General features: G+C 39.5%; 1 pseudogene; it reads right to left on the reverse strand.

The window, feature by feature from the left end:
• Positions 1–457: 457 nt before the first annotated feature.
• Positions 458–26731, reverse strand: part of LOC114702357 — a 61986-nt pseudogene continuing 35712 nt past the window's right edge.

Raw genomic sequence — 26731 nt, forward strand, 5'->3', positions numbered from 1 at the left:
AGAAGAGCAGCAAATGATTTTAACCACTGAGCCATCTCTGTTCATATACAGTTGATTGGCTAAATTGACCTAAAAACTGGTAATCTACATAATGAAGCACCTAACCCCATGTATTTATCCACCTCTGACATCCACTGAACTCTAAACACATGTGAATCTCAGGGTCCATCTTTAGACCTGCCACAAATCTCAGGATATTTGCTAGTCAACATTTTAGAGAAATCAGTTAATAGAATACACATTTTGAGGAAAAGTTACGATGAGCACACAATCAGAAGTATACAATAGACTTCCTAATTTTTATCAGTAGAATGATAAATACTATATAAAAGGGCCAACATAATCATCTGTCAATGCATTTAATTAACTATAAAAACTGAATGCTTTTCTTTTTCTTTTTGCTGCTTAGTCAATAAGTTTATTATCTTTATGAAAAAAATCTTCATATAAAATTGCTTTAGCTCTCAGCCTCCCGTTCCTGAACTCTGAGGAAGCTGGCCTTCTTTTGAGTAACTCAGTCTTTCTTCTGGGCAAGAGACATGTTGGGTCGGTTCCCCCTCTTCTTCTCCACTTCTCTCTTGGACTTCTTCTCATAGGCTGAATTCTCTCTTGTAGCAGCATAAGCTTTCTTCTACATCTCCTCCATCATGTCTGGAGTAAGGTTATTCTTTACGTACTGAGAGAATTATTTCTTATAAGCTTCTTCATCTTCCTCCATTAGATAGCACTTGTAGTCTGTGACATTCTGACCCATGATACGCTTACGATATACTTGTGCATTGAACTCCTTGCTTTCAGAATCATAACCAGGGAACTGTTTAGTACTATGAGGAATAGACAAACCTCCATCCACAGCTCCCTCGAGCTTTGGCTCCAAAACCTTTATTGCCTGCTGTAGTTCAGGCAAGACCTGCATCTAAATAGCAAGTGAAGGCACCAGGCTGACCATCAGTGTTTTCCACATTGTATTCAACTCCAGTCACCTCCACTTGGCCTACATAGATCTTGTCCATGCCAAACCTACTGAGAAGCCTGCGGGCCAACAGCAGGCCAGTACAATAGGCAGCAGCATAATTCATCAGGCCAACTTTCACACTGTATCTTGGCAGTTCGTGTGCATATGCTGTGCACGCTATCATCTCCCCTTCTCTACGGGCACACGCAATCTGGCAGATGATATCTCTGTTAGTTACACGAACTATCATCCTGTATTTGGGTGTGTTGTACTTATTTTTGCCTTGGATCATCGGTTGTTCGCAAGCATGGTTGGTAGTCAGTTTTACCCTCTTGCCGTCTTATAAATCTCACTTGGTATCTCTGAAAGTAGGCCTTATCTTGACAACTTTTATAACCCCCATGCTGTGGAACAGAAACCCACAGTTGCAGCTCCACACAGATCTGCAGGCCCGGCAGCACTAGGGGGGAAAAGATCAGAGTCTGAATGCTTTTCTAATGGGAAAGTTTATTTTGGATCAAGACAAGTAATAAATAAAAACCAATTTTCTTATTTTGCTTTTCACTTGCAGTAGCCTTAAATGTACTCCATGTAACAATCACTCAAAAAACTCCACCAGTTTTATTAGCATTCTACTGCCTAATTTTCAGAACATTTTATCTATCATTAGTGTGTGTCTGTGTGTCTGTGTGTGTGTGATGTTATATGTGTGAGTGTGGGTGTGAACATGCACATGTGGAGGTCAGAGGACAGCATTATATAATCAGTTCTCTTTTTCCATCATGGCTTCCAGGGATCAAAATCAGATTGCCAGATTTGTGTAGCAAGTACCTTTACCCTCTGAGCCATCTCACTGTCCCAATAACAATTTTATTATTTTTATTGATTAAAAAGTGCACTATTAGCCGGGCGGTGGTGGCGCATGCCTTTAATCCCAGCACTCGGGAGGCAGAGCCAGGTGGATCTCTGTGAGTTCAAGGCCAGCCTGGGCTACCCAGTGAGTTCCAGGAAAGGCACAAAGCTACACAGAGAAACCCTGTCTCGGGAAAAAAAAAAAAAAAAGTGCACTATAGGCCTGGAATTAAAGAAGGTGCTTTACATATGTTGTCTTTGTTAATTCACACACAACAATACCAGGAAAAATTTCACTTAGCAGATATGAGACCACCACCTTCTAAATCAATTCTTGAAGCAGGTCATAACTTGCTTTTCCATCCTGCAATAAACACTGTGATTAAAAGCAGCTTGGGGTGGGGAGGGTTTATTTCATCTTAACACTTCCATGTCACAGTTCATCACTGAGGAAAGTCAAGGCAGAAACTTAGAGGCAAGAACTTAAACAGAGACTATGGGGTAATGTTGCTAACTGACTTGCTTTCCATGACTTTTTCAGTTTGCTTTTTTATATAACTCAGCCCACTAGCACAGGGGTGGCACCACCCACAGTGGTCTGAACCTTCCCACATGAATTCAATCACTAATGGAGACATTTTCTCAACTGGTTTCCTCTTCCCAGATGACTCTAGCTTGTGTCAAATTGACAAAACTAACCTGCACAAGAAAGAATGATAAGCTTTAAGTCTGGAGTGAAATTGTACAGCATTTACAATGTTTTATCATTTAAAGTTCCAAAATTTTAATTTTCTATTAGAAAGAAAAATGATGCCAGTGTACATACACTCACAAACACATATTTATTTATTTTATATATGTGTGTGGTTGTGTGTGCGTGTGTTCTTATGTAAATTAGAAAATCTAGGTAGACCTATCTTATTCCTGTAAATACAGTCAATATTTCTCCCACAATATGAGCCAATTGGTTTACAGTTCTAATAAATGTTCCTCCCTTCTTTGCTTTTCTCCACTCTAAAAAAAAATGTGAAATATGCTAAAGAATATTTTTATAATGAAAGAATTTACATGACAAATATCTGCATTTAGTCAACAAATATCTGCATTCTTTAACTCTATCAATATGAACCAATATGCATTTTATACTGTAAATTCTGGGCCTTTTCATACATATTAAAGTTGTCTATTGTTTTTGGTATGATTCATTTCCCATTTCTCATCTCAAAAAAAACCTAATTTTTATTTGTCAAATTTCCATTTTCTTGACCTTTATGGTTTTATATTGGATACTGCAAAACCTTAGTCCCCAGGCTTGCCATTCTGCATAATTTTGTAGTTTTGGTCCCTTAACTTTTGTTTTGCCCTTGAAATTATGCCTAACTTTGAACAGTTTTAATAATCTTATGAGATGTGGAACGCTGTGAGTGAATCTGTGATTGGCTGTCCCACCCACAGTCAAACATGGAAACTGATTTTCTAATTATAGCATCCATCAGCAATATCACAAGCTAAAATCAATCAGGTTATCCACCACTTTCCTCTTTTTAAAAATGAATTTGAGAATTTGCTTTGCTTGGTAAAATACCTGTGCTATTTAATTGTCCCAAGTCCTAAGGGGCAGGACGCCCTGCTGAGCACAATAGCTGTGCACTGATGCTCCACGGCTGCATTAGAATCAATTGTGTATACAATACGTTTAATTTTTTTCTTCACTAGCTACCTGGCCATTTTAAGCTTTTCTAATTTACCTAGTTCTTTAATTTTCCATATTCCTTCCTTTTTATGATCTTCAGAGACAGGGTTAATATATTTTTAAATTATTATATCCAATTAAATAAAAGAAGGAATACATTCATTTATTTTTTAATGGTGCACAAAGCTTGCTTTCCTCTTGGGCTAACCAGTGAATATTCTATCCTGCTCTCTCCTGATGGGAGACAGAGGGAGAGTGGATCTAGAGGAGAAGGGAGATGTGGGGGATGGGAGGAATGAAGGGAGGGGAAACTGCGGTCAGGATGTATTGTAGGAGAGAAGACTCTACTTCCAATAAAAATGCAAAAAAAAATATAATCCAATTAAATGAAAGAAGGAATACATTCATTTATTTTTTTAATGGTGCACAAAACTTGCTTTCCTTTTGGGCTAACCAGTAATTACTTCATCCTGCACACAACCAGTGAAATAATGACAGAAGTCTGAGCAACTGATCTATGTGTACTTGAGAAATCAAAGGTCAAAAGTCAGCAAAAGGAAAGGTACAAAATGGGGACATTTTCTTGTCAGTAATATGTGGGCCAAAATATTAATAGTAATTTCCATGATAATATGGAAAACAGATTCTTTATAACTGAAAGTCTGACTATTGTACTCTTATCTCCCAATTTTTAGAAAGCAATTTTTGATAAGTTGATTATAATCAAGCATCTTGAATTTATTCTACATTCTTCAAAGTCAGCAACAGTCTAATCCTTTCAAGCCACTACCTTTCAAATGTCTCCTCAGGTGATTTCCAATCTGATGATGTGATGACTAACACCCATCCCCAGCCTCCAAGATTCATCATACTTGGTTCATTTCCGAGGACTGAAGGCCTGAGTCATTAAAAATTATATGCCCCATTTGAGCAGGCTTTCTGCATACTTTACTCAGGGAAAAATGTAGACTGCATCTTTGCCTGTATAAAACGATGCCTTTCGTGATTTATCAGCATTTAAACCTGGTAGAGAACTAGATGCTTCTTTTTTTTAATTATTTTATTTTATTTTACAATACTATTCAGTTCTACATAACAGCCACGGATTCCCTTGTTCTCCCCCTTCCTGCCCCCTTTCCTTCCCCCCAGGTCACCCCCCATTCCCATCTTCTCCAGGGCAAAGACTCCCCTGAGGACTGAGGTCAACCTGGTAGACTCAGTCCAGGCAGGTCCAGTCCACTCCTCCCAGATTGAGCCAAGTGTCCCTGCATAAGCCCCAGGTTTCAAACAGCCAACTCATGCAATGAGCACAGGACCTGGTCCCACTGCCTGGATGCCTCCCAAACAGATCAAGCCAATCAACTGTCTCACCTATTCAGAGGGCCTGATCCAGTTGGGGGCCCCTCAGCCTTTGGTTCATAGTTCATGTGTTTTCCATTTGTTTGGCTATTTGCCCCTGTGCTTTATCCAACCTTGGTTTCAACAATTCTCGCTCATATAAACCCTCCTCTTTCTCGCTAGACTCCCGGAGCTCCACTCGGGGCCTAGCCGTGGATGTCTGCATCCAGATTCCTCAGTCCTTGGATGGGGTTTCTGGCACAACTATTAGGGTGTTTGGCCATCCCATCACCAGAGTAGGTCAGTTCTGGCTGTCTCTCGGCCATTGCCAGCAGTCTTTTGTGGGGGTATCTTTGTGGATTTCTGTGGGTCTCTCTAGCACTTTGTTTCTTCCTTTTCTCGTGTGGTCTTCATTTACCATGGTCTCCTATTCCTTGTTCTCCCTCTCTGTTCTTGATCCAGCTGGGATCTTCCGCTCTCTTTCCCTCGACCCTCACCCTTCATTGCTCCCACTCATGTCCAGGTTGTTTATGTAGATCTCAGCCTTTGCCGGTGGTGGTGGCGGCGGCGGCGATGACGCACGCCGGTAGGATTTGCTGAAGGAGGCAGAGGCAGGAGGATCACGAGTTTGAGGCCAGCCTGGCTTCTTAGCCTCACTAATTAATGACACCTAAATCTTGGAAACAGGAAACAGAGTGGTAAAGTCATCCCTGAAAACTGCCTCCTGGCATCCCCAGGCACTTAGTCTTGGAACTTCTAATCCTTCTCTTCTCTATCAATCTATGCATTTTAACTTGCTTTCCTTAAATATAAAAACCAAAATAACCCTCCCTTGGGGTAAATCAAAAGGTTGATCCAAAATAACAATTTATGCTCAAGTCTGCTGCTTTTTTTTAAGTGTGTGGGGTTTTTTTTTATTAAAATTTGTGGTCTATAATACAGTTTCAGTGACTGTTTATTTGAAAACAAAAGTTCATTACCTAAGATTGTTTATTGAAGAGGAAGGGAGCCAAGTCTACACCAATAGCAATCCAGAAAATCAAATGGAACCAGGAAACGCAATAACATGTCTTCACAGCTACATACCCAGCCTCAAGTGTCAAAGGCTGGACTCCATCTCCAACCACACTGCTTCCCATCGCTTCTTGTCACTCTGTCTTGGAAGCTCCTGTTTTTATTTCCTTATCACTACACTCACAGTGCCATGTTTTCTTTCATATGAGTTTCAAAATAATCACTTTGAATTGGTCCTTACTTATGCTCTGCAATTATAGAACATGTCCTTCCAGGGTAGGCACTTTGGTTTCGCTTGATCGGGTATTCAGTGCCACTTAATTCTTAACCTGGGGCGTGTGCAAAATGGAAATGTGGATGATTACAACGCTCTGCTCAGCATTTCCCTCTCTACACCCCCATTCTCCCTTCAGTTCCAACAGCTGCTGAAACTGCTTTCCTGGGGTTTATATAACGAAGTCTGGGAGTACATATGGACATATTTATCTCAAACACGTTTCACACCTCTAATTCCAGCACTGGGGATGGTAAGGAAGAAGGATCTAGAGTCTGAGGCCAATCTAGGCTTCAAAATAAACAAATAATAATTTACCACAAGAAACTATGAGTGTTACTGTTTGCGTGTTACAGAGAGCTCAAGTTAAAAGGGGTAAAAAAAAAAAAAAAAAGAAAAAAAAATGACAAGGAAGATGTTTGTTAAAAATTTCTGTCTCCCAGAAAAAAAATCATGAAGAAAAACATATTGTTTGGAAAAAAAATAAAGATTAAAAGAAAAGTCCCTACTGAGCCCACAGGGTAACAGCGACACTGCAGGTGTTCTCCTAAGGTCGAGGGTCTGATCCGTATGCTGGCTTTGGTAGATTGTTGTCTATGAACATTGTCCCAACCAAGCCCTGCTCTTGGTCTTAGCAAGGACCCTAACTATCCTCATAAAATGCTCCCATCTTAGAAACTTGCTATATCATCCAGTAAAATAAGACCCAGTCTTTTCCACTGGGACAGCTGCCAGAGGTTGTCACCTCTGAAGTGAAGCCCTTGCTGTTATTTCTCTCTGGACCAATTAGAAAAGCCCAGAAATTCATCAGCATTTTTTGACTTGCCAGCCTACTGTCCTCGGCGCTTTCTGCCATGACAAGCACTGAGTGAGACGACCTCAGGAGAAGAGGGTTCACTTGGTTTACAGGATACAGTCCATTGCTGACGGAAGCCAACGCAGGAACCTCGAGGCACAAACTGAAGCAGAGGCCCTAGAAGGATGCCGCTTAGAGTCTTACTTTCTGTGACTGCTCAGATACATTTCTCAGACAGCCCAGGCCCACCTGCCCAGGGCTGGCGCCAGCCAGAGTAGGCTAGGCTCTCCCAAAGCAAACACTGATTAAGAAATGTCCCTACAGACATGCCCACCAGACAATATGATGGGGGCGATTCCTGAAACTGTGGTTCCTTGCTCTAGGTGTGTCAAGTTAACAACTGACACTATGACAGTGCTAACAGCCAGATAGAAGTTTGGCAATACTCCTCAAATAAAATATTTTATAGTCATGTCCCTGCTGAACTGCAGACCTTCCCCTCCTGTGGATCCCACAGATCATCCCTCGTGACCCCCCTCCCCCAACTCATTACTATTTGCCAGCCCCCATCTCAGGAGGACTCCCGCTTCTCAACCACAGTAACACCTGCCAGAAAATCAGGTGGGCTGTCTCTAGACCTTCTCCACTCTCTCTGTACCCCGAGACCTAATACCTCAATTTCTTCCCTGGCACTGCTATAGATCACCAGCTACTCCCTTACTCCGTATACATGTCCTGTGGGTCCCACAGACCATGCCCTTTTGACACCTACACACACACACACACACACACACACACACACACACACACACACATCACTGAATCCCGGCCTCCAACACTAGCATGCATTACCTGTGAACACACTTGCTAAGCAATCCAGTAAAATCGGTAATACACAGTCATCAAACTCTCTGAAAATCCAGAGAGGAAACAGAAACCAAGGAACAAAACCCCCACTGAACAAAATACAAACCTAGAAATCATCATTCAAACCTATAATCACCCCAAACCCAGATGCTTAGACACCAGCATCAGAACACAATCAATAGCAGGCAGGATAATATGTCTCCACAAGAGCCCAGCTATCCAACCACAGCAGGACCTGAATAATCAACACAGCTTCACCACAAGAAAAAGACCTGAAAACAAACTGTGTGAAGATGGTAGTGGCCCTTAAAGAGGAAATGAATAAATTCCTTAAAGAAATCTAGGAAAACACAAACGAACAATTGGAAGAAATGGATAAATCCCTTAAAGAAAGGCAAGAAAAAGCAAATAGTTGAAGGAAATGAAGAAAATTGCTCGAGACCTGAAAATGGAAATAGAAGCAAATAAAGAAAACACAAACTGAGGGGAAATCTGGAAATGAAAAAAATAGGAATTCTGACAAAAATACCAAGGAAAGCTTCACCAACAGAATACAAGAGATGGAAGAATCTCGGGCATTGAAGATATGACAGAAGAAATGGATTCCTCAGTCAAGAAAAATACTAAGTCTAAAACATTCCTGACACAAAACAGCCAAGAAATCTGGGACACCATGAAAAGACCAAATCTAAGAAAAATAGGAATCAAGGAAGGAAACGAATCCCAGCTCAAAGACCTAGAAAATATTTTCAACAAATCATAGAAGAAAATTTTCATAACCTGGAGGAGGAGGTACCTATCAAGGTACAGGAAGCATATAGAACACCAAATAGATTGGACCACAAAAGAAAGTCCCTGGTCACATAATAATCAAAACACTAAACATACAGAACAAAGAAAGCACATTAAAAGCTGCAAAAAAAAAAAAAGTGCCAAATAATATATGAAGACAGACCTATTAGAATTATACCTGACTTCTCAAAGGAGACTTTAAAATCCAGAAAGCCTGGACAGATGTGCTGCAGAAACTAGTGATCATAGAAGCCAGCTCAGACTACTATACCTAGCAAAACTTTCAATCACCATACATGGAGAAAATAAGATATTCCATGATAAAGTCAAATTTAAACATCCATCTACAAATCCAGCCCTACAAAAGGTGCTAGGAGGAAAACACCAATCCAAGGAGGTTAAAAACACAGGAAATAAACAATCTCTTGCCAGCAAAATCAAAAGAAGGGAAACACACACACACCAAAAAAAAAATTAATTAAATTAAAATTTAAAAAAACAACTGCAGCAGTAGCAAAATAGCAGGAATCAAGAAAAATTGGTCATTGATAGCTCTCAATATCAATGATCTCAATTCCCTCAATAAAAAGACACAGACTAACAGAATGGATGCTAAAACAGGAGCTATCTTCCTGCGGTATCCAAAAAACACACCTCAACATCAAGGATAGACATTACCTCAGAGCAGAAGTGTAGAAAAAGATTTTTCAAGAAAATGGACCTAAGAAGCAAGCTTGTGTAGCCATTTTCATATCTAACAAATATTTCAAAGAAGGATACTGCATACCCATCAAAGGAAAAATCCACCAAGGTGGTAATGCAATTCTTGACATCTATGCCCCAAACACAAAGGCACCCACATTTCTTTTGTAAAAAGAACAATACTACAGCTTAAATCACATATTGACCCTCATACAATGATAATGGGACACTTCAATACTCCACTCCACTGGATGATGCACAGGTCATCCAGACAAAAACTAAACAGAGAAACACTGGAGATAACAGATGTTATAAACCAAATTAACCTGACAGATGTTTACAGAACATTTTACCCAAACACAAATATATATATATATATATATATATATATATATATATATATATATATATATACCTTCTTCTCAGCACCTCTTGAAACTTTCTCCAAAACTGACCACATACTCAGTCACAAAGCAATTCTCAACAGACACAAGAAAATTTAATAAACCCCTGTAGCCTATCAGAGAACTGTGGATTAAAGTTGGGTATCAACAACAACAAAAACAACAGGAAGTTTACAAACTCAAAGAAACTGAACAACTCTCTACTAAATGAAAAAATGGGTCAAGAGAGTAATTTAAAAAAGAAATTAAAGACTTTCTAGAAGTCAGTGAAAATGAACACAGAGAATACCCAAACTTATGTAACACGATGAAAGTACATAGCACTGAGAGCCTTTAGAAAGAAACTGGAGAGGTCTCATATACCAGCAACTCAACAGCACACCTAAAAGCTCTAGAATAAAAAAGAAGTAAGCACAATCAAAAGAAATAGACAGCAAGAAATAATTAAAAGGAGGGCTGACATCAATAAATAGAAACAAAGAGAACAAGGGAAAAAAATCAATGAAACAAAGTATTAGTTCTTGGAGAAAAATCAGCAAGGTAGACAAACCCATGCCCAAACTAACTGAAAGAAAGAGAGAGAATATTCAAATTAACAAATTCATAAATAAAAGGGGGACATAACAACAGACACCAAGTAAGTCCAAAGAATAATTATGTCATGGTTTAAAAAGCCTGTACTTGACTAAATTAAAAAATCTAAAAGAAATAGGTATTTTTTTTCTCAATAGATACCACTCACAAAAGTTAAATCAAGATGAGATAAACAATTTAAACAGAACTATTACCCCTAGTGAAATAACAGCAGTCACTAAAAGTCTCTCAACCAAAATAATCCCAGGGCCAGACGGTTTTAGCTCAAAATTCTACCAGACTTTCAAAGAATAGTTAAAGCCACTACTTCTCAAATTATTCCACAAAGTAGAAACAGAAGGAACATTGTCCAATTCATTTTGTAAGACCACAGTTAGCCTGATATCCAAACCACATGAAGACTCAACAAAGAATGAAAATTACAGACCAATTTGCCTGATGAATATAGATGCAAAAATATTCAGTAAAATACTTGCAAACCAAATTCAAGAACACATCAAAAAGATCATCCACCAAGATTAAGTAGTCTTCATCTCGGAGATATAGGGATGTTTCAACATACAAAATCTGTCAATGTTAGCCACCATATAAACAAACTGAAAGGAAAAAAAAAACTCATCATCCTCTCTTTAGATGCAGAAAAGGCCTTTGACAATATCCAACAACCCTTCATAATAAAAGTTCTGGAAATATTAGGGATACAAGGGGTATACATAAACATAATAAAGGCAATTAGCAGCAAGCCTATAGCCAACATCAAATTAAATGGAGAGGAAATTCAAAGGAATTTCACTAAAATCAGGAACAAGACAAGGTTGTCCATTCTCTCCCTATCTATTCAATATAGTACTTGAAGTGTTAGCTAGAACAATAAGAAAACTGAAGGAGATCAAGTGCATGCAAATTGAAAAAGATGAAGTAAAAGGATCCTTTATTTGCAAGTGATATGATAGTATGCATTAGTGACCCTAAAAATTCTACCAGGGAACTCCTACAACTTAGAAGCACTTTCAGCACATTGGCTGGATACAAGATTAACTCAAAGACTCAGTAGCCTTCCTAAATACAAATGATAAAAGGGCAGAGAATGAAATCAGGGAAACAGTTCCTTTCACAAAAGTCTCAAATAACACAAAATATGTTGGGGTAACTCTAGCCAAACAAGTGAAAGACTTGTACAATAAAAAAAAAACTTCAAATCTTTGAAGAAATTGAAGAAGGTATCAGAAGATGGAAAGATCTCCCATGCTCATGGATCAGTAGGGTTAACATAGTAAAAATGGCCACCCTACCAAAAGCAATCTACAGATTCAATGCAATCCCCCATCAAAATTCCAGCACATTTCTTCACAGATATGAAAGGACAATTCTCAACTTCATGTAGAAAAAAAAAAAAAAAAAAAAAAAAAAAAACAACGCAGGATAGCTAAAACAATCCTGAACAATAAAAGAACTACTGGAGGTATCATCGTACCTGATTTCAAGTTGTACTACAGAGCTATAGTAATAGAAACCTCATGGTATTGGCATAAAAATAGACATGTTGATCAATGGAATCAAATTGAAGACACAGACATTAGTCCACAAACCTATAGACACCTGATGTTTTTTATATGAAAGCCAGAAATACATAATGGGAAAAAAAAAGACAGCATCTTCAACAAATGATGCTGATCAAACTTGTAGAAGAATGAAAATAAACCATATCTATCACACTATACAAAACTCAAGTCCAGTGAATCAAAGACCTTAACATAAAACCAGATATACTGAACCTGATAGAAGAGAAAGTATGGAATAGCCTTGAACATATTGGCACAAGAGACAACTTCCTGAACAGAACACCAATAGCACAAGCACTAAGATAAACAATTAATAAATGGAACCTCATAAAACTGAAAAATTTCTGTAAGGCGAAGGACACCATCAATTGGACAAAGCAGCAGCCTTCAGAATGGGAAAATATTTATACCAGCTCCACATTTGATAGAGGGCTAATATCCAAAACGTACAAAGAACTCAAGAAACTAGGTATCAAAAAAACAAATAATCCAATTAAAAATGTAATACAGATGTAAACAGAGAATTCTAAATAGAGGAAACACAAATGGTGGAGAAACAATGAAAGATACGTTCAACATCTTTAGCCATCAGGGAAATTCAAATCAAAACAACTCTGAGATTCCATCTTAGACCTGTCAGAATGGCTAAGATCAAAAACACAAGTGACAGCTCATACTGATGAGAATGTGGAGCAGGGGAAATATTCCTCCATGGTTGGTAGGAATGCAAACTTGTATAGCCACTGTGGAAATCAATATGGTGGTTCCTCAGAAAATTGGGAATCAATCTACCTCAAGACACAGCTATATCACGCTTGGACATATACCCAAAGGATGCTCCTCCATATCATAAGGACACTTGCTCAATTATGTTCATTGTTGTTTTATTTATAATATCTAGACTCTGGAAGCAAGCTAGATGTCCCTCAAGAAAAGAATGAATAAAGAAACTGTGGTACATATACACAATGGAGTATTACTCATCTGTTTTTTAAAAAAATGACATCATGAAATTTGTAGGCAAATGGGAGGAACTAGAAAAAAAAAACCATCCTGAGTGAGGTAACCCAGGCCTGGAAAAACAAATATGGTATGTACACATTTATAAGTGGATATTAGCCATTAAGTAAATGATAACCAAGCTACAATCATAGACCCAGTAAGGTTAGGTAAAGAGTAGGGGATGTCTAGGAAGGAAGCATGGATCTCCTTGGGAAGGGGAAATATGTAGCACAAATCTTGACAAGTCTTATTAATAAAATCAAACCTGAAGCCAGGTATTGGAGTGAGTGCTGAAAGATCAGAGAAGCAGAACAAGCCACAACCACCTCACCTCGCCTCGCCAATTCCTCAGCTGATCCTGCTCCTCAGACTGTGTCCTCATGCAGAATGAATCCTAACTGAAATGTTGCTCAAAAGCCTAAAAGCTTAACCTGCCTAGTTCCTGGTTTTCACACCTTATATACTTTCTGCTTCCTGCCATCACTTCCTGGGATTAAAGGCTCTTGATACCATGCCTGGCTGTTTCCAGTGTGGCCTTGAACTCACAGAGATCCAGGCAGATCTCTGCCTCTGGAATGCTAGGATTAAAGGCGTGTGTGCCGCCATTTTCCGGCCTCTATATCTAGTGGCCGTTCTGTTCTCTGACCCCAGATAAGTTTATTAGGGTGTACAATATTTGGGGGAACACAATATCACCACAGATAGGTTAGATTTTATGGGTGGACTTGGGGTGGATGGGAACGGAAGCAGAAGGGTGTAGGGGTGGGGCATGGAGGGAGAGAGTATGGTGAGAGATGGCTGTAATTGGGGGGCACTTGAAAGACATTGTGGAAGCCTAGTGCAGTGGACACTTCCTAAAATCTTTGAGGGCGATACTAGTGAAGACTCCTAGTAACAATGAATACGAAGTCTCAATTGGCAATCTCTTACAGCCAGGCAAGGCTTCCAGTCATAGGACTGGGTTGCATTTAATTGAGTTGTTGGCAAAGGGGATCCTGTAGGGATTCCCCCCAAACAACCCAGGCTGATGCTAGGACAAAGGGTTGCTCTCTTCTGATAGCTAGGCCCCATTAAGGAGGACAACATCCACACAGCTCATTGAACATAAAGTAGTCAAGCTGATGCCTGCATGGAGTCTTTACCCCGACATTCTAGTCTCTTGGGTGCAGGAAGATATTGTCTCTTGGAGGTCTGCTCTTTCTGATGGGAGATGGAAGGGGAGTGGATCAGGGAAAAGGAAGGGGAAGGGAGGAGGCTAGGAGAAGTGGAGGGAGAGGAAACTGGTCAGAACATATTGTATTAAGAAAAGAATCTATAAACCGGCGGTGGTGGCACATGCCTTTAATCCCAGCCCTCAGGAGGCAGAGGCAGGCCGATCTGTGAGTTCAAAGCCAGCCTGGGCTACAGAGTGAGTTCCAGGAAAAGCTCCAAAGCTACACAAAAAAAAATTTGTCACAAAAATAAAACAAAATCTATTTTCAATTTTAAAAAAACAAACCAATATCTTATGGTCAGATTTCAATACACAATCCAATGTTATCTTTCCCCAACATACTCCAAACAATGTATTTTAAAATATTTGTCTAAAAGGATTTACTTCATGGTTATTAGTGGGGGAGGTAGATTACAAAAACAGTGACTTAACATCATCACAAAGTCTGCCTCTGGCAGCTGATGGAACAGCTACTGAGACCGAGACCCACAGCCAAACATTAGAAAGAAAGAGGGAGGGAGCCCAGGTTGGAGGTCTCCATTGAGTCCATGCCCTCGAAGATCTGGGAACTCCATGGAAGAGGGGGAGGAGGAATTGTGGGAGCCAGAGGGGTCCAGGAAAAGGACACCAGGAGAACGCTACCCGAGGAATCAACTAAGCAAGGCTCATGGAGGCTCATGGAGGCTCATGGAAGCTCATGGAGACTAAAATCGCAGAGCCTGCATGGGTCTGTGCTAGGTTCTCTGTATATATTTTCCTCCTACTGGGTTGCCTGGCCCAGCCTTGATGTGAAGTTTTATATTATGTTGTGTGCCTTGTTTGGTTGATATCCCTGGGAGGCCTGCTCTTCTCTAAGTGGGGAGGGGGGCACCCTGGGAAGAATCTGAAAATAGAATAAATAAAGTGGTTTTTTTTAAGTGGCTTGGGAAATAGCTCGGGCGTTAAAAGCATGCACTGCACTTGTAGAGAACCAGAGTTCAGCTCTCAGCACACCCACTCCAGCTCTCACCAGACATACGTATACACACAGTTAAAAAGAAGATAAATCTAAAAAAAAAAAACAAAATATAACAAAAAACTAGTGACTTGTCTGATGCTTGCTCACCTTTCTTCGATGTACAAGAAAAGTGTGCTACAGAATTTCAAGGAGCCTATTTGAAGAGAAAGAAATATTAAACTGGCGTGAGGAAGGCAGAGGTACAAATATATTCAAAAAGGTGGGGAGAGAGGCCAATCAGCAAAGTCAAAGCTCCTGCCACGCAAACTTAATGACCTCAATTTGAATCCTCAGTAATCATGATGAAAAAGGTAAAATAGCACACCCTGGGAATGAGATATGGGAGGGATTTGAGGAAGCACTGGGAATGGAGGGCCATGATGTAATTATATTCTCTCTCTCTCTCTCTTTTTTAATTGCCAGGCATTGAAGCATGTACCTGCAATAAGAAGAGGCATGATCCCCAAAGTTCACTGGCCTAGTTCAGTGAGAGACCCTGTCTCAAACAATGAGGTAGAGAGCAGTAGAGGAAGACACCCAGTATTTATCTGTGGCTTACACATATGGAGCACAGGTACACCACACACATTCACACACACACACACACACACACACACACACACACACACACACATCCAAAAAAGCATAGTATATGCATTCATATATAAATATGGAAACTGTTTCTAGGGTTTCTCATAATCTATACTTGCTGTTCCATTATTATTGCATATTCTATCAGTCAACTGGTAGACACAAAAATGGAAAAAACAGAGTTAATTATTATGTACTGAATCCTTCTAAATGATACACACTCAATTTTATCAACAGCATTTCACTTCAAGTTGATTGTGCATATATAGATGTTATTCCTTCCTTTTCCAATGAGGAGAGAGCTGACCACAACAGTTAATGACCCCAAAAAAAATTAATAGTGGATCAATCAAAATTTTAAAATAAAGAAAAGTATTATATTTTGTCAGTGAAGAGAGAAATAAGCTGTCATTTTCAATTTTTAGTACATAACACTTGATCTAGCTTTCATTTCACCTGTTCACACCAGTTTTGCTAAGTGCTCAGTTTAAGGATTTAGCATATGTAATAGAATCTTTCCAACAACCCATAAGTTAGACACTATTGTTATTTCTACCTCCACGGAATAAACAGAGCATCTGTTCTTGCTGGTCTCCGATAGAAAGCTGGCCAAAAGTCAAGTGACAATTCTCAAATATGAAAAGGTATAAAACAATATCAATTACCTGCAACAATTAGAAATCTTATAAATTAATAAGAAACAGATACACTCTATATCTCTAGGTATGATGGTACTCTTTTTTTTTTTTTCCTTTTATTTTATTTTACAATACCATTCAGTTCTACATATCAGCCACGGATTCCCTTGTTCTCCCCACTCCTGCCCCCCTCCCCTTCCCCCCAGCCCACCCCCATCCCCACCTCCTCCAGGGCAAAGTCTCCCCCGAGGACTGAGATCAACCTGATAGACTCAGTCCAGGCAGGTCCAGTCCCCTCCTCCCAGACTGAGCCAAGTGTCCCTGCATAAGCCCCAGGTTTCAAACAGCAAACTCATGCAATGAGGACAGGACCCAGTCCCACTGCCTAGATGCCTCCCAAACAGATCAAGCCAATCAACTGTCTCACCTATTCAGAGGGCCTGATCCAGTTGGGGGCTCCTCAGCCTTTGGTTCACGTTTCCATTCGTTCAGCTATTTGTCCCTGTGCTTTATCCAAACTTGGTTTCAACAATTCTCGCTCATATAAACCCTCCTCTTTGTCGCTAATTAGACTCCCGGAGCTCCACCCGGGGCCTAGCCGTGGATCTCTGCATCCAGATCCATCAGTCGTTGGATGGGGTTTCTAGCATGACTATTAGGGTGTTTGGCCATCCCATCACCAGAGTAGGTCAGTTCCCGCTGTCTCTCGACCATTGCCAGCAGTCTATTGTGATGGTACTCTTCTTTAATCCCAGCACTCAGAAGGCAGGTAGACATTTGTGACTTCAAATCCAACCTATTCTACATAGTGAGAACTCCTCAAAAAAAAAAAAAAAAAGAGTTAAATATATCAAGTCAACACAAAATAAAGTAGGTAAAGTGGAACTGTCTTTTACCCCTAAAAATAAACATTTTAAATATTTAATATTATCCAGGGATCACTGTAAGTTAAAATTCAACATTTTACATTGAAATTTGGAAAATGAATTTCTTTTCTTTTTTTTTTAATGGCATAATTGATTTAATGTTCATAGCATGCTTTGTAAAATACAACAGGTATCAGAAATGCTGCATTACAGCCCATAGAACAGAATAAATACATACTTGAGACTATGCCACTATAGAAGAAATGAATAAATGATTGTAGGTAGACGTCACCTTTACTAAATTATTCCAAACACTGTGGGTAGACATGCCACCACCTAGGTACTGTGTGTAGACACACCAGCCCTACGTGATACAGCCTTAGTCTGTCACCTGAAATGTGCACTGTGTTTACTTTATTTTTTTTCATAGCCAAACGAATGGAAACACATGAACTATGAACCAATGACTGAGGGGCCCCCAACTGGATCAGGCCCTCTGCATAGGTGAGACAGTTGATTGGTTTGATCTGTTTGGGAGGCATCTAGGCAGTGGTACCGGGTCCTGTGCTCATTGCATGAGTTTGCTGTTTGAAACCTGGGGCTTATGCAGGGACACTTGGCTCAGTCTGGGAGGAGGGGACTGGACCTGCCTGGACTGAGTCTATCAGGTTGATCTCAGTCCTCTCAGCTTTACCCTGGAGGAGGTGGGAATGGGGGGTGGGCTGAGGGGAAGGGGAGGGGGGCAGGAGGGGGAAGAACAAGTGAATCCGTGGCTGATATGTAGAACTGAATGGTATTGTAAAATAAAATAAAAGGGGGGGGGGGAAAAGAATCTGGAAAATGAATTCCTTACAGGTTCATCTTTGGAGGTTTGGGGAATGAATAGTTTGAGTAGCTGTAATGACAGTACATGTCACTATTACAATATTTCTTGATGGCATTTGGTAGTATCTATTTAAAGCTTAAATTCTGATGTTCTTTGATTCATTTCTAAGAATTCAACCTAATAAAATGCTTTTAAGGTAGGCATGGTAGCATATTACAATAATCCCACTATTCTGGAGACTGAAGCAGAGTTATAAGTTTGAGGCCAGCGAGAGCTACACAGCAAAAACCTGTCCTAGGAATCAATTATACAAGATAGGTATGGAGATGTTCTCTCTAATAGCAAAATCTCCAAGGAATTTCCAGGGTCCAACTATAGGCAATTGATTATATAGATCACAGGACAGTCTTCATGTCATGGGATTCTAATCACATAAAATTCTCACAAACAAGGTTTTTCTGACATGGAAAGATGTTCGTGTTACTAGGTAAAATCAGCTCATCAAATGTTCATCTACTATTGAGGAAATACACAGAAAAATACTGTTATCAACATGTAAAATTTAAGAATAGTATTAATAAATCATGATGTCACAATGATTTTATGTTCTTCATCTTTTCTTCTTTTTTTTTTTTGTTTGTTTTTGTATTTGACATTGGATCTCACTATGCAGCTCTGGCTGTTCTGAAATCCACTATGTACACCAGGCTGACTGACCTTGAACTCACACAGATCTCCCTGCCTCTGTCTCCCAAGTGCTGCGATTAAAGGTGTGTGCCACTATGCCTAGTCTATTCACCTATTTCTTTTCTAAAATCTACTTAACAAATGTGTCTTAAGCTAAGAACAGTGTCTTAATTAGGGTTTCTATTGCTGTGAAGACACCATGACCATGGCAACTCTTATAAAGGAAAACATTTAATTGGGGCTGCTTTACAGTTCAGAGGTTCAGTCCATTATCATCATGGTAGGACATGGCAGCATGCAGTTAGACATGGTGCTGGAGAGGTAGCTGAACATTCTGCATCTTGTGCAGGTGACAAGAAGTGAACTAAGACACTAGGCATGGCTTGAGCATAGGAGACCTCAAAGCTCACCCCACAGTGACACACTTCCTCCAATAAGGCCATACCCACTCCAACAAAGCCACACTTCCTAATAGTGCCACTCCCCATAAGATTATGGAGGGCAATACATTCAAACCACCATGAACAACACATGTGATTTGAATGTAGGAACTGTCCCACCAGCTAAACATACCCTTTCCTTAACTCGTTTCCTGTGATCATAACATATTAACTCTCTGGTACTCATTATCCAAGTCCATTTTGACACTACTCCACAGTCTCCATCATAATCTTCCAACATCGATTTCCATACTTACTACCTGCAGAAAATTATACTTCACTTTATTTGTATTTAAATTTCCTCCTTTAAACTCCAAATGAAGCTTGCACAGCAGAGAATTAACATTTGTTGAGCACCTACTATGTGCCAGGGACTATTTAAATCCAATTCACATATGTTAGTTGATTTGCATTTAAGTCTGCTTCCAATTACACACAACTTTCCTAATTTGACAGACATCAATCATTCTACATTTTGGCCTGCATATTGGCAGACAGATGAGAGGACATATTTTTAGACTGTCCTCAGATGGCAGCACTTGCATTCCCTTCATTCAGACCAGGTGCCCTTCCCTGGACAATCTCTAACTATTGCTCTGATTCCAAAATCCCACGCATTGTTCTCTTGACTCCACTACTTCATGATAATGCCAAGAAATGGCTGGCATCTTGTGAAGCAGGTTGCTTCCTTGTGGTAGAATCTACTTTTGGAAATCTCTCAAGTAACTACTCAGTTTGTGGAAATGAAATAATTAATACTACATTTGCTCAGTACATTTCAAGTGTTAATTAAACCTCTTGTTACACGTCCTAATGACATAATAACAAATGCTTCCATAGCAATGCATTTCTCAGTTTCTTTTCTCAAGGAAGTGTCCACCTTCTGAGAGATTCATTCTTTGTGCTTTCATGGGTAACATAATAAAGGCAGCTTTGTCCCTAAAAGATCTGGAAGCCCCAAACAAAGTAATTATCATTAAGCAAAACTTTTGTTTAATGAAGCTAGGAGAACTCCCACAGATTGAAAATTGGCCATTGTCTATTTCTTTAATGTGGCAATGTAGTAAATCAGGATTAAAAGGTTCTGGCTGAAGCCTTTTAGACTAGGGATGTAGCTCGCAGTTGGCAGAGCGTTTGCCTACCATGCAGAAAATCCTGAACCTAGTCTCCACCACCACAAAGGCCAGGTATGGTTGTACATGACGGACATCCCAGTACTTGGGAGATGGATGGAGACAGTATCATCATGCTCGGCTACATATCAAGTTATAAAGCCAACCTGATCTCCAGGAGGTCCTGCCTCAAAAATTATCTGAGTTGTCACAGCATCCAAATCTCTCATTCTCACTCTTACTGTTTCTCCACCCCGTATAATATATAGTAATTACCACAAATGTCTTTTTAAATTCCTCGAACATATGATTTTAACAAACTGGAAAGAATTCAGACAGTGACCTTAGTTCAGTAGCCTTATGGAGAAGACCCCTCCATAAGACTATACTAAAGTACTCCATTTTCTATTCTTTAGGAGCTAACGGGCTAGGGAAATTTGATAACTACTATATGATTTTATACTCCAGCCTCAAAGCTTTATTGCTGCAATGAAAATGGATACTAGTCTATAGAGCCAAACCAAAAAAGAACTCCAAATGAAGCTAATGAAAATTACAAGGCAGACGAAGAAGAAATCAAGCAGAAGTCCTAAAAATAAATCAAATACTCTAAAAACCATTCATGAATGCCAATGTCTGTGAACAGGATCACCATAAGCCTTATAGACCAATTGTGTTATATGAGGCTTTCATTATAAAATTCAGAATCAAATAATTCTTGAAGCTTTAAAAGAATTAGGGTTGATCTAGCCAAAACACCATCACATTTATAAGATGAAAGCCATCAAAGTATCACCAAACTTCTACATGAACTTGTCAAGTGATAGAGAGCTTACTAATTACTCAACCTAAGTCAAAGAGCCAGGCATGGTGGTGTAAGCCTTTTTAATCGCAGCATGCAGAAGGCAAAGGCAAGCTGATCTTGGGGAGCTAAAGTCTAACATAGCAAGACAGAAAAGGAGAAGAAAAAGAAGCAAGGAGGAGGATAAGAAGAAGAACCCCCAAGTCATGCCCTAGAAAGTGCAAATCATTAGAAAGTTTTTTTAAAACCAGATAAAGTAAGATCTGCTACCCTGGTGTTTCTATATGCATCCCCTAGGAAGAGAGCAAAACTCAAGTTTTCTAAAAGTGTTGGCATGTTATTCCTGAAAATTCCGATTGGGTCAAAAACATTCATCAAATTTACAACTGTCTAGGATTCATAAATGTCAACAATGTTTGTTCCTGGGGATAATACAGAATAAAGTAAATTTTATTCTGCCTAAGAGGTACTTGAAGACAAAAATCATGCAGCTGAGTCCTGTTCTTTCAAGATAGCCAAATAAGCTTCTTCACTTCTCTCTCTCTCTCTCTCTCTCTCTCTCTCTCTCTCTCTCTCTCTCTCTCTCTCTCTCTCTCTCTCTCTCTCTCCCTCCCTCCTCCCTCCCTCTCTCCCCCCCTCCCTCCCTCCCTCTCTCCCCCTCTCCCTCCTCCTCTCCATTTCCCTCTTCCTAGAAATTGAACCTAGATCCTTCATGCATACAATCACCACTAACTGAGCTATACCCTCAGGCCTCTTTTATTTTTATTTACTCTTTGAGAATTTCATACATGTATGCAATGTGTTTTAATCATGAATACCCCCACTATCCTCCCAGACCTCTCCCACATGGCTCCCATTCCATCTTCATGGGGGTTTTGTTGTTGTTTTAACAACCCGAATCCTATTAGTGCTAGCTGTATGTGTCTGAGTGTAAGCCAGTAATCCACTGGCGCATGGGCAACCTACTATGGGCCACACCCCAAGAATGACTCTTCCCAGAAGCCCTTAACTTCCAATGCTCAGTTAGGGTTGGCCTCAGGAGCTCATTCCTCATGCACGCTGGAATATTAATTGATCTGATCTTGTGCAGGCATCCACATCTACAGTGAGTTAATGCGTGCATGCACCCTATGGTGTCCAGAAGACACTGTTTCCCAGCAGTTCCCCTGAACCTTCAGTTCTTAATCATTTTTCCATTCCATCTTCTGAGTGGTTCCCTGAATCTCTTTTTTCTTTCAAGTTCTTTTTTATTACTACTACATTTATTTATTTCTTTATTGTGTATGTGTGGGCATTTACATTCCATGGCATTTGTGTGGAGGTCAGAGGATCACTTGTGGGAATCGGTTCTCTCCTTCCGCCTTGTAGGTTCTAGAGGTTAAATTTAGGTCATCAAGCTGGCCAACAAGTGCCTTTACCTTTGGATCTGACTTGCTGACTGAACCCTAGGTTTCTACAACACAAATACAGCAAGCTTGTCAATTACCCCCTCCTATAGATTTTCTGCTTCTGTTGACGAAGCTTAGGAATTCAAATCTTTCTGTTAGGCATTTCTGGTTATATGGTCATGAATTACTCTTCCAGTGACACTAAGTACCAAAGAAATGGGACAGATGCTCAAACAACAGAAATTTTTATCTCCTTGTCTGGATGTACAACCAGCACCAGGAGTGAAGGGAACAAGATAAAACTCACCCTTGGGGAGGCCCTGACTGGATTCCAGCAGGTTGTATCAACACCACAGTCCTTGAGCTATAACACGCTTGATCTTGGCGAGTTTGACAGGTTCTTATAGGGCTTATAGTGCACTTGCCATGTGATGCAGCAATCCTGCTCCTATAAAGTATATTATAGGAAAACCCATGTTACACAAAACACATGCACAAATATTTGAGACCATTTTTAATCAAACCACCAAAATTGTAAACAGCCCACGTGTTTTTCACTTTGTGATGAGTTAGACAGTGATACACCCAAACAGAATACCATTGAGCAACAACAAAAAAAAGGACATTGTAGTTGTCCCTCTGCCTCTGCGGTTTAAGGACTGCTTCAAGTTCTAAAGCTATGAATGTTCAAGTCCTTACTTCTAATGGTATAGTAGTCACATACAACTTCTACACCTTTTCCATATGCTTTAAATCATCTCTAGATTTCTTAGAATAAATAATATATAAATGCTATATAAACTGTTGCCGTGATGCTTTGTTTAGGGAATAGTGGAAAGAAAAGCTTTTACACATTCGGTATGGATGCACTCATAGTAGGCCTCAATACATAGTACACAACAACAATTAAGTCTTCTTTTTTTTTTTAGTATGTAGAGTTTAAACCACAGCCTTTTATGTGATAGACACATGCTCTGTCACTGAATTACATCCTTTTTAAAATTAAGATTATTGTTTTGTACAGAGTCTTACTAGGTTGCCTAGCCTGGCCTTGAACTTGTAATTCTCTTACTGCAGCTCCCTGAGTAGCTGGGGTTATAAACAAGCACAATGACTGACCTGTGGTTAGTAGATGCAGAACCTGTGGGTTCTGAGAGCTGCATTGAAAAAGGCAAAACTTGGACAAACTACAAAGACATTACTCCTGGTGAAAGAAACCAGTACTCAAAGGTAACAGATTGTGTATGATTCTGTGTATACGACTTTCCAGAAAGCAGAAATAAAGTGTCACAACACCAAAGACTAGTTGCTAGGAGTTATAGATAGGAACACAGAGAGAGTATTCACAGCCAGGAGAGTCTTCACAGTACCCTGAATATGGTGGTTGTTACAGTTACCTATTTAATCTTATTGGGGTAAGGGAGTCGTTTGTTTGTTTGATGTGTGCTCTAGAGTTCACACACATACATATGTGAGCATGTTCATGCCACTACACCCATGTGTAGCTAGAGAACAACTTACAAGAGGAAGTCTACTCCTTTTAATATATGGATCCTTAGGGACAAATCTGGGTCATTATGCTTGGTGACAAATGTCTTTACTCACTGAGTCGATTCACCAGACCCCTCTTTTTAACACACATTGATTCAGGTTTTCATCAGAGTAAAAAACAAACAATAATACACTGTATCCTGAATATCTAAAATCTTCCCTAAAATGAGTCCACAAAACTATTACTCTTAAATCCTGCACAACTACAATCAAGTCTGCTCCTTCTTCCTTGGCTTTTACCATTCTTTTCCTTCATGAACATGGGAATTTTGTTTTAGGTTTTGGATAATTTCTTTTTTTATTTTTTTAGTTTGTTTGGGGATTTTGTTTTGTTTATATAGGGCCTCACCTATGTAGCTCTAGTTAGCCTGGAACTCATTATATAGACCAGGCTAACCTTGAACTCACAGCGATATACCACCCGCCTCTGCCTCTTCCTGTACAAACTGATTGCTGGGATAAAAGGCATGGGCCACCATGACCCACCAACTCAGGAATTCTTGGAGAGCTACTTTTATTCAGTGTAGACAAATTTCTACATTTTTCATAGTTGTTGAACTCAAATGTTAATTTAATCCAACATTATGTATTTTAAGAATAGAAAGTAATTTCATAACACAGGTCTTTCTCTAAAACCATCTTATAATGACATGGCTTCTAAAGAACAGACATTGAATAGTAGAGTTGTCTCACTGACACTGCAGACCCAGCTTCAGGTGCCCAGATTATAGTCATAACATGTGGCCTCAGTACAGAGCCATCCACAAAAGGCTCTTGCCCCAGAGATGGCACTGTCATTCTCAGACTTTACTTTCTGAGTGATAGCGCACAAGTGTACAAAAATGCAAGCTGATTCGTAAGTCCAGCTCAGGGAAATGTAAAACCAATGAGTCAGGAGAGAGCACAAGCACTGTGCAAAAAGTAGCATTTTTTATCAGTCGGTAGGCGTGCAATTCTACTGAGCGAAAGCTACAATTAACAGAAAAGAAAGGAAGAAATCGGAGTCAACATGGATGTTTGTGCAAGCAACTGTTCAGTCCAGGGAGGCTCCGCCAGCTGTCTGGCTCCGGGAGGAATCCAGAGCCATGGCTGCTGATTGCAAGCTGGGAAACGAGTCAGAACCCAAGCTCATTGCCATAGGAACATGAACTTCTGCATTTTCCTTTTCCTCATAAAACTGTACATGAGAACTGCTAATAACTTTCACATTTCTTGGCTTTATAAGAGAAAAATCTTAAGATGTGCATAGCTTGGCAACATTCCCCAAGCTTGGAGCTTGATGGAGTTTTCAAAATGTTCCTACAGGATAGATCATTCTATTCATTAAAAAGAAGGGTAAAAAAGGCTGATATCAGAAAAAAAGAAAAAAGTAACATAGATTTTCACCTTTAGTGAAAAAAACCTAAATGATAAGAAAAAGAAATGAAGCTTGACAGCCACATCTACTACTCATCCTTCAAAATGTCTAATGTCATCACTAGTGGTCCATCTTTATCACATCTAGGTAGTCTAACAGTCTATTTTTATAAAATTGGTCGAGTACATTGTTTTTTTTTTTTATGCAACAAATATGTGTTAACATATGCCTTGTATTGTGCCAGAACTTACACTAGGCATTGAAGACAAAAGTAGAGTTCTCATCAAATGATTGTGTCTGGCAGAGGAGACAGTCTGCTCAGGGAGACATCCAACCTAACACACCACAAGAGGAACACAGCTAGGAAAGTACCAGTCACAGACAGACAAAGGGATCAGTTATCCTCATAGGGAAGCAGGGGATGAAGGGGAGGAAGAAAAGTGTTCCTGGGTTCTACACTGACTGAGCAAGAGAACATCAGTAGGAGAATCAGAGATGGGACATTCTTACTACGGGTGAGAATGTACAATAATCAGTTTAGATCAAAAGACTCACAGGCTTAGCCAAGAACCTGGTGAATACTTATACTGACAAGAATAAAATAGACTCTAGTAGAATGATATTGCCCAAGTTAACACCATCACCAAGCCGTCTTGTCTATGTTAATATAGGTAAAACAACAAAATAAAACCTGCTTCTTACAGGCTGTCAGCAACCACTATGGACTTTCCTTCTTGATGATATTTGAAATGAAGGTGATTGTGATTATAAAAACAGATATTTCTAAATTTGTTGAGGCATGTCATAAACAAAGCAACAAATTCATAGCAATTATATAATTATTACTTATCGAAAATTTATGTGTATTCATAGCTCTTTGTTGTTGCTGCTATTGTTGAGACAGGATCTCTCTATGCATACCTGACTATCCTGTAATTCACTATGTAGACCAGACTCATAGAGATCTACCTACCTCTACCTCCTGAGTGCTGGGATGAAAGGCGTGCACCCTCATATCTGTCCTGTTTACAACTCTTCAACTTTTGTATCCTCCTCATTTCTCCACTGAATGTGATCATCTTTTGCAAAGTGATAAATAAATTGTTGATTAAGATGCTTTCTGTGTTATTTTTCAAAGTTCGAGTATTTTTTAGCTAGAACTTTTGTTTATTATCACTCTAAATGAATTGGTATCAAATGCTTCTGTTCTCAGTAACCAATGAACACTGAAAGTACAAAAGAGTTCTGATAAACTCACCTCCAAATCACAAATATGGATTTGTCCAAACTACAGAAATGGTTAGATGGTTGTCATTTGAGGATAATAGATAAAATAAATACCTCAGAAACAATAGATGCCACATAGAATAAAAAATTGTAAAACCAGTGCCTGAATCATTCATCTAAATTATGTTAAT

The sequence above is a fragment of the Peromyscus leucopus genome, chromosome 4, assembly GCF_004664715.2.
Source record: "Peromyscus leucopus breed LL Stock chromosome 4, UCI_PerLeu_2.1, whole genome shotgun sequence".
Lineage (NCBI taxonomy): Eukaryota > Metazoa > Chordata > Mammalia > Rodentia > Cricetidae > Peromyscus > Peromyscus leucopus.